Genomic DNA, 13,843 nt, shown 5'->3' on the forward strand with positions numbered 1-13,843 from the left:
CACCTACCTATGGGCAGCCCTCCTTCCCAATAGCTCAGAACAGGTGTAGGCGCCAGGATACAGGGAAAGCCCCATCACCTATTCTTAGGTAGCACTGAAGGGTGCCACATTCCATTGCGGATGAATGACAAGGTAATCTCCCACTGCTTTGGTTAAGTTTCATAGGTGTTTCTCTAGAATTGTTTCTAGATGACTTTTTCTTCTTTTTCAGTTTTTATATCAGCAGAGGGTAAATTCAGTTTTCATACCAAATGTTTTAAGCTTTCTTTATTGCCATTAATAAAAGACAAAGGCCAGACACAGTGGCTCACGCCTGCAATCCTAGCACTTTGGAAGACTGAGGTGGGCAGATTGCTTGACCCCAGGAGTGTGAGATCAGCCTGAGCAAAATGGCAAAACCTCATCTCTATAAAGAATACAAAAATTAGCCAGGCATGGTGGGGTGTGCCTGTAGTCCCAGCTACTTGGGAGGCTGAGGTAGGAGGATCACCTAAGCCTAGGGAGGTCAAGGCTGTAGTGAGCCATGATCACACCACTGCACTCCAGCCTGGATGATAGAGTGAGACCCTGTCTCAAAAAATAATAATAATAAAATAAAAGGAAAGGATCCAGGCACTGTGTAATCCCAGGACGTTGGGAGGCTGAGATGGGAGGAATGCTTGAGCCCAGGAGTTTGAAACAAGTCTGGGCAACAGAGGGAGAGCCTGTCTCAAACATAAAAAGAAAAGGCAAGATTTTGTTTGTTTTAGAGACAGGATCTAACTCTCTCACCCAGGCCAGAGTACAGTGGTGCAATCATAGCTTACTGCAACCTCAAACTCCTGGGCCCAAGTGATTCTCTAGCCTCCATCTCCCAAGTATCTAGGACTGTGGGCATGCCACCATGCCCAGCTAATTTTTTTTGTAGAGACAGGGTCTTCCCTTGTTGTCCAGGCTGGTCTTGAACTCCTGGCCTCAAGCAATCCTCCTGCCTTGCCCTCTCAAAGTGTTGGGATTACGGGTGTGAGCCAACATTTCTGGCAAGAATTTTCTTTGTTGTTTACTCTTATGAGATAGATTGTCTAGCTCTAAGACAATTGCTTTGTATTTCCTGGGTTTTTTTAACCCCCTTTTATTTATTTATTCCTTTATTCATTTGCCCACATATTTATTTTCTATAACACTGCACCCCTGGGTGCCTTTGAAGGCAGAGATATTATCTTGTTCAACATTGTATCACCTGACCTTGGCACAGTACCAGAACACAGTAGGTGTCTCTAGTGGAGGCTGTAGGGCACTGCCCAGATCCCCCCTTTTAGGACCAAGGCACTCATCCCGCTAGGTGCAGCTCTGTTACAGCTCACAACGATTCCAATAACTGGTGGATAAAGAAGTACAGAGGCTCAGTCCCCTTGCCAAGCCAACACCAGAGCTCCCAGTAAGATTGGCTGAGGCCACTATTGCAAATTCATTCCAGTTCAACTCTTTCTGACCAGTTCTGTTTCCCTCAAGCCCTTACAAGGGTGATCCTCAAGAATGCTCCCCAGTAACCCTCCTTAAGCAAATATCTACCTAGAATCCATTTCCTAGGAAGCCAACCTCAGACAGTGCTTAATAAATATTTGTTGAATCAATGGATGAATGGGCTCTTCCACTGTAAACGATGCAGTTCCTCACCCTGGGCAGACATCTAGTGGAAGACTTCTGACCTTTATTTGTGTATTCAACATCTTATTTTCTCATCTCAGGCCCTAAAAGTCAGAGCCCAGCCTCAAATAATTCACCCGACCCTGGGGTCATGCATGACTTTCATATGATGATAGTATCCATACTGAATTGTTGCAGTTATGTTGTCATTTGACCACCAGATGGCAGAGGTGACACTTGGAAAGCCTCTCTTTCTGGCCCTGGGTTGCCTATTCCAGGATTTAACATTAAACCCAAATTACCCATTTAGTGCCATTAATTCCCAAGCCCTTGTAATTACGGCATTGTTTCATTTTGCAGGAAAGTGTCACTGCCACAATTGGCTCATTTGCATATAAAAAGGAGGGTTTGGAATATAATGGAAAGAGCCCAGGACTGAGCATCAGAATCACTGCACACCAGTCACTTTCTCCATTTGAACATGTTTCTTCATCAGTTAAAGAAAAAAAAAAAAAAAAAAGACAGAGAATTCCAGCCCTGCGTGCTTCACAGGTCTTTTGTGAGGAATAAATGAAAATTACCGGGGTTGGAGGAAAGGGCCTGATTGAAGTTCTCCCTAGTCCAGGAGAGCTCCGAGTATGGGAAGTGGGATCAAGTCTGTGTAGGTGGAGGGGCCCTACCTGGGTTCCTAGGCTCTCTTGAGGCTCAGACCTTGGGGTAAAGGAAAGATAAGATAGCAGCTCCTGGAATGCTGCGATGCAGAATTTAGAAAAAAAAATACTCCATTGTCTTGTAGGCAAGGTGGGAAGCACAGTAGAACGAGGGTGAATTTTATAGGTCACCTAACTAAATTGAGTGTTAGTACTAGTGACATCAGGTCAGGACTAGGACATATCTTTATCTACTTGTTTCTTATACAAAGCTATATGATTTTTTTAAAAAGCCAGAACATCCCAGAGTTCACACATTCAATTGAAACTAGTCCCCTTTAGAAAAATCACCTTAGGGGCCATATATTTGTTTCTTCAAAAATTAGTATAGTTTCTGATATTTTTGGAAATCCTTTTGGATGTTGCTTTTTAAACATTCTCTTCAGCTTCCTCAATGGCATGGACATCTTTATTCTTTGGAACTGTATTTCATTTTTAGAAACCACCAGCAGTAATTTTAAGACTTGGCAGGTGTGATTAAGAGGGCGTGGTGGTGATCAATTCATCAAATAGACAAACGCAAGACTAGGCCATAAATAGTACGGCTGATTTTCTTATGTCATCAAAATACACAAAACAAGCCAAAAAAAGAGCTTGTTTGTTTGTTTGTTCGTTTGTTTTTAAGATGGAGTCTCACTCTGTCACCCAGACTAGAGTGCAGTGGTGTGATCTCGGCTCACTGCAACCTCCGCCTCCTGGGTTCAAGCGATTCTCCTGCCTCAGCCTCCCAAGTAGCTGGGATTACAGGCATGTGCCACCATGCCTGGCTAATTTTCTTTGTATTTTTAGTAGAGACAGGGTTTCACCATATTGGTCAGGCTGGTCTTGAACTCCTAACCTCGTGATCTGCCCGCCTCAGCCTCCCAAAGTGCTGGGATTACAGACATGAGCCACCGAGCCTGGCCAGAAAAAAAAAAGAGTTTTATATATTCAAAGTAATTACAAGAAAATTAAAAGAAGTGTGAAAGGTCACACTAATTTGGACATGCAAATTTGGGGGCATAGTTTTAACCAATCAGGCAGCAAATAATTTTATGTTTCTGCAAGTTAGGGCTTTCTAGGCAAATTTTACCAGGGACCTGGACAGTAATTTATGGATCAGATAGTGAGAGAAACCTGAAACATGCACAAGAGAAATTTACTAGACATAGACAGGAGACCTTTAAAACACACACACCTCCACTGGAGATTACCTTCTGGAGAGAGATTTACCTCTTGCTGAACCTGGAGGTATGAGTTTACTTTTCGAGGGGTGTGAGTGATACGGTTGGGATGTTTTGTCCCTTCCAAATCTCATGTTAAAACGTAATCCCAAAGTTGGAGGTGAGGCCTGGTGGAGGTATTTGGGTCATGGGGACGGATTAATCATGAATGGCTTATTGCCCTCTGCATGGTAATGCATGAGTTCTTGCTCAGTCAGTTTATGCAAAAGTCCGACACCTCCCACCTCACTCTCTCTTGATCCCTGTCTTGCTATGTGACATGCTGGCTCCCCCTTCACCTCCCACCGTGATTGTGTTTCCCGGGGCCTCACCAGAAGCAGATGCCAGCACAATACTGCTTATACAGCCTGCAGAACCGTGAGCGCAGATGAACCTCTCTTCTTTATAAATTGCCCAGCCCTGGGTACTCCTTTATAGCAACACAAAGGGACTAACACCAGGGGATGAGACCTGGATTGTGGAGACATCCCAGGGTGGTAAAGTGGTGACACTGGGCTTACCTTTCCCCAGAAGAAATTATTTATATTCCAAGGGTTAAAGCAAAAACTCAGGAATCTTCCCATTGTGTTTTCAAAGAAACTCTCGGAAGAAGGGAGAAGTACAGCTGCCTCTCCCGTCTACATCAACACCTAGATTAAATCTGGGGAGGGGAGGTTCCTCACTTATAACACATATTACTTACATGTAGAGTTTTGTTCAACCACCTCTCATTGTATCATTAAAGGATAAGAATTTGGGTATGGGGGATTCATGGGGTTGTTTTTTGCTATAAGTAAATAACAGTAATCTGCTCTGCTCCAGAAACCTTATGTGTGCACGCAGGATAATATTAGTTAATATGGATAGTAAAGACTTTACACAATGCCCAAGGGTGGTGGCTCACTTCTATAATCCCAGCCCTTTGGGAGGCCAAGGCCAGCGGATTACCTGAGCTCAGGAGTTTGAGACCAGCCTGGGCAAGATGGTGAAACTCCATCTCTACATATTAAAAAATATATATATAGCTGGGTATGGTGGTGCCTGCTTGTAGTCCCAGTTACTTGGGAGGCTGAGGTGAGAGGATCACTTGAGCTCAGTAAGGTCGAGGTTGCAGTGAGTCATGGTCATAACCACTGCTCTCCAGCCTGAGTGACAGAGTGCCTGGGTTTGGAAAAGTAGTTTGTCAGGTGAGTAAGATTGTGAGTTTCCTGTCTCAACAAAAGCAACAACAACAAACCCCAACACAATATTTACCTTTTTCAAAAGATTGGAACTGTGTTTTATACACTGTCTTCTCCCTTTGCAGAACCCTGGTAGAACCCTACTGTCAAAAGTGGACATCAAACTTTTCCATCTCTTCCTGTCCCAGGGATTCCTTCTTTAGATGTCCCCCAAAAACCACAGTAGTGAGCTACTAGTCCTGTCTCCTATGGAGAGGGCTAAGAATTGGGATTGCCATATGGACAGATATTTTTGAGTGGGGGAATAATGTGGGGATACTAGAATGCTTTGTGCAACAAGAATGAAAAAAACCTTTCTTTTCAAAAGCATTTTAATCAAACAAAGATGGTGCTATGCATTTTAAATTTTTATATGATTAAAAGAAAAACTTCAGACAAATTAAATTTAACAGAGTTTGAGTAATAAACGATTCTCAAATTGGGCAGGTTCAGGGTGACCCCAGGGCTTTGGCATGGTTGGGTAACATTTATGGACAGAAAAAGTGACCTGGAAAAATGATGTACAGAAACAACTGGATTGGTTACAGCTGGGCATTTGCTTTATTTGAACCTGGTTTGAACAGCTGGCTGCTTGTGATTGGCTGAGACTCTGCTACTTAAGAGATCAGCTTACAGTCTGTTTAACATCAAGTTAGGTTGCAACCAACTAAGTATGGAGAAAACAGTAAGCCAAACTTAAAATATGTAGGGAGGCCAAACTCAATTTAACAATACGGTTTTCTATCTGTGCCCAACACAACCACCAGCTTTCTTTAAGATGACAGTAATATGATCCAAATGGTAAAAAATGGCAGGTTTGTGGTAATTTGGGCATGTTCCAGTTAGTAACTCTACAACCTATAAAAATAGGCCTTAAAGGTTTATTAAGCCCATGTTAGAACAGTAAAGAAAATTTAAGAAAGAAAAACTCACTTACAATCTTACTGGCCTGACAAACTGCTTTTCCAAACCCATTCTTTTCCAAACCTTGTTCATAGTACCCATTATTTTATAAAGCTGAAAATACAATGTATATACAATTTTCTGTTCTAATATTTTTAGGTCATATTATTTTACAATGATTTTTACTTATTACTAAATTTTCTTTTAAACTTTAAATATTTGTTTATTTGATATAAAAAGTGCGAGCAACAACACGGATAAATTTGAAAACAGTATTGTGCAATGTTATGAACAAAGTAATTTTCTATTTGATAGTTGTATTTCATAATAAATTCAGTATATTATTTCAACTGAGCTGGCAAATTATCCTAACATACTTTTGCATCTCTGTGTAAATATTTGTTCTGTGTACTTTTCTGTATCAATGCTGTATATCACATTAAAAATATGCTATTATTAAAACAATCCAGAAATAAACAGCATGGACAATGAGGGTCCCCTGTAATTCCACTCCCAGAAGAAACATTGTTTATAGTTTATGAATACTCTTCTCAGCTCTACTCCTTATTAAAAGCTGGAAATACTTTTGTAGTTTGCTGCCACACAGTGGTAAAGTAAGCACCACTGCACACTGCCACTGCAGAGGACTTGCTGGCCTGGTTATCCTAACTCAACAATTTGCAGAGCTATTCATGTCGGGCACTGTGCTGGGCACTAGGAATCTAGAGATGGTGCCCAATGTGGAAAAGTTTATAAATCAGTAGGAAGACCGACAAGCATAAGAATAATTACCATGGACTAACAAACTGATAATGCTGTCACTGAGACAGAAATCTAAGTACGATGGAGAATAGGAATTTCTTGTCAGATTTCATTGAGGAGGTAAAATTTGAGATGGAACCTCAAGTGTGAGGAAGTTTCTCAGGTGGGAGTAAGAATGACTTCCCAGCAGAGAGCATGGTCGATGAAAGGACAATGCTTTCAGGGAACATGAGGTCACTCAAGTGGAAACTTTGTGTATGGGGAAGGAAGAGAGTGGTGTCACACAGACAACAGCCACAGCGTATTCTTATATGGGAAGGAGTTGTGTTTTTGTTTTTTGTTTTGTTTGTTTTTTTGAGTTGGAGTCTAGCTCTGTCATCCAGGCTGGAGTGTGGTGGCACGATCTCAGCTCACTGCAACCTCTGCCTCCTGGGTTCAAGCAATTCCCCTGCCTCAGCCTCCTGAGTAGCTGGGATTACAGGCTCCTGCCACCACGCCAGGCTAATTTTTGTATTTTTAGTACAGATGGGGTTTCACCATGTTGGCCAGGCTGGTCTCTAACTCCTGACCTCAAGTAATCGGCCCTCCTCGGCCTCCCAAAGTGTTGGGATTACAAGTGTGAGCCACAGCACCCAGCCCCTCAGGAAGGGATTGTTTAGGAAGAGAAAGTTTGAAGAACATCTAAAATGTTTCTTAAAATTAATCTAGTTTTATGTTTAAATTCTGTGCTGATTTACATGAAAATGTATGTCATTAAAGGTAAATAACTTTGTAAGAAAACATGAAAATTATTGTTTCCTTAAGATACTCTCTGGAAATTATATTCAATTAAATCATAAGTAAGTCATTCCTTAGGTATGATCCCCTAGTGCATTTTAGGCAGCAAAGGAACTCTGCAAAGGTGTTATTGTTACTATGTAAAATGGTTTGGATCAGTGTCACCACCAAGTCGTATGTTGAAATGTAATCCCCTATGTTGGAGGTGGGGCCTGGTAGGAGGTGTCTGGCTCATGGGGGCATATCCCTCATGAATGGCTTAGCCCATCCCTTTGGTGATAAGTGAGTCGATTCTCATAAGATCTGGTTTTGCAAAAGTGTGGGTCACCTACCTCCCCACTCCACTCTCCCTCTTGCTTCTGCTTTCACCATGTGATGTGGTTGTTCCCTCTGCCTTCTGTCATGATTGTAAACTTGCTGAGGTCTCCCTACAAGCAGATGCTGTGCAATGCTTTCTGGACAACCTGCAGAACTATGAGCCAATTAAACTTTTTTTTTTCTAAATTGCCCAGTCTTTTTTTCTTTTTTCCTAAAGTGTCCAGCCTCAGGTATTTCTTTTGTTTGTTTGTTTGTTTTGAGACGGAGTCTTGCTCTGTCGCCCAGGCTGGAGTGCAGTGGCGCAATCTCGGCTCACTGCAAGCTCCACCTCCCAGGTTCACGTCATTCTCCTGCCTCAGCCTCTCAAGTAGCTGGGACTACAGGCGCCTGCCACCACACCCAGCTAATTTTTTGTATTTTTAGTAGAGACGGGGTTTCACCGTGTCAGCCAGGATGGTCTCGATCTCCTGACCTCGTGATCTGCCCGCTTCAGCCTCCCAAAGTGTTGGGATTATAGGCGTGAGCCACCACAGCCGGCTCTTGTTTTTTTTTTTTTTTTTTTTTTTTAGATGGAGTCTTGCTCTGGTCGCCTAGTCTGGAGCCCAGTGGTGCAATTTTGGCTCACTGTAACCTCTGTCTCCTGGGTTCAAGTGATTCTCCTGCATCAGCCTCCTGAGTAGCTGGGACTACAGGCACGTGCCACCATGCTCAGCTAATTTTTGTATTTGTAGTAGAGATGGGGTTTCACCATCTTGTCCAGGCTGGTCTCGAACTCCTGACCTCAGGTGATCTACCTGCCTCGGCCTCCCAAAGTGCTGGGATTACAGGCATGAGCCACTGTGCCCGGCCTCAGGTATTTCTTCATAGCAATGCAAGAATGGCCTAATACACTATGGTTGGCAGCCTCTAAAATGGCCCTCCAGTGATACTGGCTTCCTGGTATGTACACCTTTGTGTAGAGCCTCCCTCACTGAATAGAGCTGACCTTTGTAACCGTTAGGATACTGTCAAAATGATGCTGTGTTGCTTTGTGGCTCGGCCATTAAAGTCACTGAATCTTCTACCTTGTACTCTCTTGCTTATTTTTGGGAAGGTCAGCAGCCATGTTGTAAGATGGCCCAAGCAGCTGGGAAAAGGTCCATGTAGAGAGGAGCTGGAGGCTTGTGTCAGCAACCAGCACCAAGAAGTCAGTCAATCATCTTGGGAGCTGATTCTCTAGCCTCAGCCAAGCCATCAGGTGACCACAGCCCCGGCCAACATCTTCACTGAAACCTCATGAGAGACTCCTAGTCAGACACATTCAGCCAAATAGAATTTCTAACCCACATAAACTAAGAGACATTGTTTTAAGACAGATAAGTAGATACATAAGTAATAGTACAGTACTTTGCTTTCTTTCACTGACTTGGGGCCAAACATATTAAATACAAAATATTCATATTCATAGGTCTAGTATATACTTTTGGGCTTCATTTTAGATAAAAAACTATTCAGGTCGGGCGCGGTGGCTCACGCCTGTAATCCCAGCATTTTTGGAGGCTGAGGTGGGTGTATCCCCTGAGGTTGGGAGTTCAAGACCAGCGTGAACAACATGAAGAAACCCCATCTCTACTAAAAATACAAAATTAGCCGAGCGTGGTGGTGCATGCCTGTAATCCCAGCTACTCAGGAGGCTGAGGCAGGAGAATCACTTGAACCCGGGAGGCAGAGGTTGCGGTGAGCTGAGATTGCGCTACTGCACTCCAGCCTGGGCAACAAGAACGAAACTCCATCTAAAAAAAAAAAAAACCAAACAATTCAATAAGGCTTTTTAATGGGGGCTTGCTGAATTACATGTGGCACCATGCATTGTTTGCAGAGTACCATACGTGATAATTTGGGGAGATGTAAAAGTGACTATGAAACTGTGAGACACTATCACTTTTTTCCGTATAGAAAATAATACTTGCGAGAGAACCTTACTTTTGCCTGGTCAGTCACACTGCTTCTGAAGTTTTGGCTGTTGCAGACCTTCATGAACAGGGAGTAATTATGTAGGCAATTAAAGCCTTTTCTTTGTGGCCTTAAAAGTTCAAATTTTACTTATTCAAATGTCCATTCAAATGTAAAAGAATCTTAATAATCCCATATAAAATCATATCATTAAATAATAATAATTTTTTTGTAGAGACAGGGTCTCTCTCTGTTGCCCAGACTCGAGTGCAGTGGCTAGGTGTGATCATAGCATGCTGCAGCCTTGAACTCCTGGGCTCAAACAATCCTCTTGCCTCAGCCTCCCAAGTAGCTGGGATTACAGTCAGAAGTCACTGTGCCCAGCTCTAAATAATTATTTTTAGTTCCCTTTTCTAATTGAGTGGAAAATATTATTTTTACAGGTACATATTTGCAATGCTAAACTACATTGAAGAAAATGTCGACACAAGGATTACTTTTTATGATTTTATCTAGTCCACTGTTAGTATGTCAAGTATTTTTTTTTCCTTTTCCTTCTTCTTTTTCTTTTTTTTTTTGAGATGGAATCTCCCTTTGTCACCCAGGCTGAAGTGCAGTGGTGTGATCTGGCTCACTGCAACCTCCACCTCCTGGGGTTCAAGCGATTCTCCTGCCTCAGCCTCCTGAATAGTTGGGATGACAGGTGCCCACCACCACGCCCAGCTAATTTTTGTATTTTTAGTAGAGACAGGGTTTTACCATATTGGCCAGACTGGCCTCAAACTCCTGACCTCAAGTGATCCACCTGCCTTGGCCTCCCAAAGTGTTGGGATTATCAGGCATGAGCCGCCGCACCAGGGCTTGTCAAGTGTTTTCATTTACACTTTTATATACTAAGGATCCTTTAAAAATTTCCTTGGAACACATTTTCACAAATAAAATACATAGTTACTTTATGAAAGTTTGTAGTTCAAATTAATGCTGTTGTGTCCTGAAAAACTTCAAGCAGAGAATTTAAAGTGGTCTCAAGTTGGTAATGCCACCAGATGTCTACCAAAAAAGAGGGTATCTTCTTCAAAGATGTCGCTATTTCAACCTTTAAAACCAAACCTTTGCTACCTGGAAATAATTGGGGTTTGTCTGTCCGGAAAGTAACAGATGATTCTCTATGAGAACGTAGGGTTTTTTTGTTGTTGGTGGTGGTGGTTTTGTGTGTGTGTGTGTGTGTGTGTGGTGGGCGGGAGGAATTTTATTTATTGATTGATTTACTTTATTTTTTATTTTTTCCCATAAGTTATTGGGGTACAGGTGGTATTTGGTTGCATGAGTAAGTTCTTTAGTGGTGGTCTGTGCGATGTGAGATTTTGGTGCACCCATCACCTGAGCAGCATACACTGCACCATATTTGTCATTTTTTATCCCTCGCTCCCCTCCCACTCTTCCCCGCAAGTCCCCAAAGTCTATCGCATCATTCCTATGCCTTTCTGTCCTCATAGCTTAGCTCCCAGTGGTCAGTGAGAACACATGATGTTTGATTTTCAATTCCTGAGTTACTTCACTTAGAATAATAGTCTCCAAACTCATCCAGGTCACTGCAAATGCTGTTAATTCATTCCTTTTTATGGCCGAGCAGTATTCCATTGTATATATACCACAGTTTATTTACTTACTCGTTGATTGATGGGCATTTGGATTGGTTCCAAGATTTTGCAACTGTGAATTGTGCGGCTATAAACATGCGTGTGCAAGTGTCTTTTTCGTATAATAACCTTTCCTCTGGGTAGATATCCAGTAGTGGGATTGCTGGATCAAATGGTAGTTCTACTTTCAGTTTTTTTAAGGAATCTCTACACTGTTTTCCATAGTGGTTGTACTAGTTCACATTCCCACCAGCTGTGTAGAAGTGTTCCCTGATCACCACATTCATGCCAACCTCTACTGTTCTTTGACTTTTTTGATTATGGCTGTTCTTGCAGGAGTAAGGTGGTATTGCATCATGGTTTTGATTTGCATTTTCCTGATCATTAGTGATGTTGAGCATTTTTTCATACGTTCGTTGGCCATTTGTGTATCTTCTTCTTATTATTTGTTTTTTTACTTTTTAATTTCTTTTGACGGAGTTTCACTCTTGTTGCCCAGGCTGGAGTGTAATGGTGAGATCTCGGCTCACTGCAACCTACACCTCCTGGGTTCAAGTGAGTCTCAGCCTCCCGAGTAGCTGGGATTACAGACATGCGCCACCATGCCTGGCTAATTTTGTATTTTTTAGTAGAGACAGGGTTTCTCCATGTTGGTCAGGCTGGTCTCGAACTCCTGACTTCAGGTGAACTGCCCGCGTCAGCCCCCAAAGTGCTGGGATTACAGGTGTGAGCCACCGCGCCTGGCCCTTCTTTTGAGCATTATCTATTCATATCTTTAGCCCAACTTTTGATGGAAGTGTTTGTTTTTTTCTTACTGATTTGTTTCAGTTTGTTGTAGATTCCAGATATTAGTCCTTTGTCAGATGTATAGATTGTGAAGACATTCTCCCACTCTGTGGGTTGTTTACTTTGCTGACTGTTCTTTACCGTGCAAAAGCTCTTTAGTTTAATTAAGTCCCAACTATTTATCTTTGCTTTTAGTGTATTTGTTTTGGGGTTCTTGGTCATTAAATCCTTGCCTAAGCCAAGGTCAGGAAGGGTTTTTCCAAAGTTATCTTCTAGAGTTTTTAGAGTGTCAGGTCTTAGATTTAAATTCTTAATCCATCTTGAGTTGATTTTTGTATAAGGCGAGAGATGAGGATTCAGTTTCGTTCTCCTACATGTGACTAGCCAATTATCCCAGCATCTTTTGTTGAAAAGGGTGTCCTTTCCCGACTTTATCTTTTTGTTTGCTTTGTCGAAGTTCAGTTGGTCACATGTATTTGGGTTTATTTCTGGGTTCTCTATTCTGTTCCATTGGTCTATGTGCCTATGTACTATGCTGTTTTGGTGACTGTGGCCTTGTAGTATAGTTTGAAATCAGGTAGTGTGATGTCTCCAGATTTGTTGCTTTTGCTTAGTCTTGCTTTGGCTATGCGGGCTCTTTTTTGGTGCCATATGAATTTTAGAATTGTTTTTTCTAATTCTGTGAGGAATAATGGTGGTATTTCAATGGAGATTGCATTGGATTTGTAGATTGCTTTTGGCAGTATACTTCCTCCAGGTGTTACCTTCCATTTATCTGCCCCTTGTATATTAGAAGGACTAGAAGGAGTTGCCTCTGTTTGATCTTGCCGATTCCTCTCTTCCCAGTCTCTTTTAAACCCATTCAAATCTGCTCCAAGTAAACTTTGGCAACTTCATCCTTCCGGGTGCTCAGGCCAGAAACTTTGGACTCATCTTTGACTCTTCATTTCTTCATACCCATATTCTATCCTTCAGAAAAAATCCTGTTAGCTCTACTTTCAGATTATATCCAAAATCTGTCCACCTCCCATTCTCCACTGCTACCACCCTGGCCAGTGCCACCAGCATCCTGCCTGCCTAGTTTACCACAACAGCCTCACTGGGCTTCCTGTAGGCTCTGCAGTCTCTTATTTTTTTCTGTTTTGAGACGGAGCCTTACTCTGCAGCTCAAGCTGGAGTGCAGTAGCACAATCTTAGCTCACTGCAACCTCTGCCTCCGGAGCTCAAGCAATTCTCGAGCCTCAGTCTCCCAAGTAGCTGGGACTACAGGCCCACACCAGCATGCTCAGCTAATTTTTTTGTATTTTTGTAGAGACAAGGTTTCACTATGTTGCCCGTGGTGGTCTTGAACTTCTGAGCTCAGGTGATCCGCCCTCCTCAGCCTCCCAAAGTGTTGGGATTACAGGCATAAGCCACCACGTCCGACCTACAGTCTTTTCTTAACAAAGTAGTTCCAGTGATTATTTTGAAATGTACATTAAATCTTATTATTCTTTTGCTCAAAATCACTCCTCATTTCACTGATGAGTGAAAGAATCCATAAAATAACGTGAAAGCCTTACATAATCCAAAGCCCCTTGTCTCACTCCTTACTAACCTTGCTTGGCTCCGGCCACTCTTACCTCCTTGCTATTCTCCGAACAGGCAAGCCCTGCCCTGGAAACTTTGTACTGGCTGTTCCCTCTGTATGGAAGGTTTCCCCTTCCCCAAGTGTCTATGTCTCTTGCAAATCTTGACTCAATTAGGCCTACTCTGACTACCCCATTTAATGTTGCAACGTATCTCCCCTATACTCTCACTTTCCATTCCCCTATTTTTTCCATGGCGGTGTTAAATTGAACTAAATATGGCCTGAGAAAGCCTCTGTACTTCCATATTTGAGTCCTTATGGATGAACCAGAACTTAACTTAGTAGGTAGACAAGGCTGAAAGCCTAATTTAGGAGTGTACTTCTGTAACAATAGCTG

Source organism: Trachypithecus francoisi, unplaced genomic scaffold (assembly GCF_009764315.1).
Source record: "Trachypithecus francoisi isolate TF-2019V2 unplaced genomic scaffold, Tfra_2.0 Lachesis_group17, whole genome shotgun sequence".
Classification (NCBI taxonomy): Eukaryota; Metazoa; Chordata; class Mammalia; order Primates; family Cercopithecidae; genus Trachypithecus; species Trachypithecus francoisi.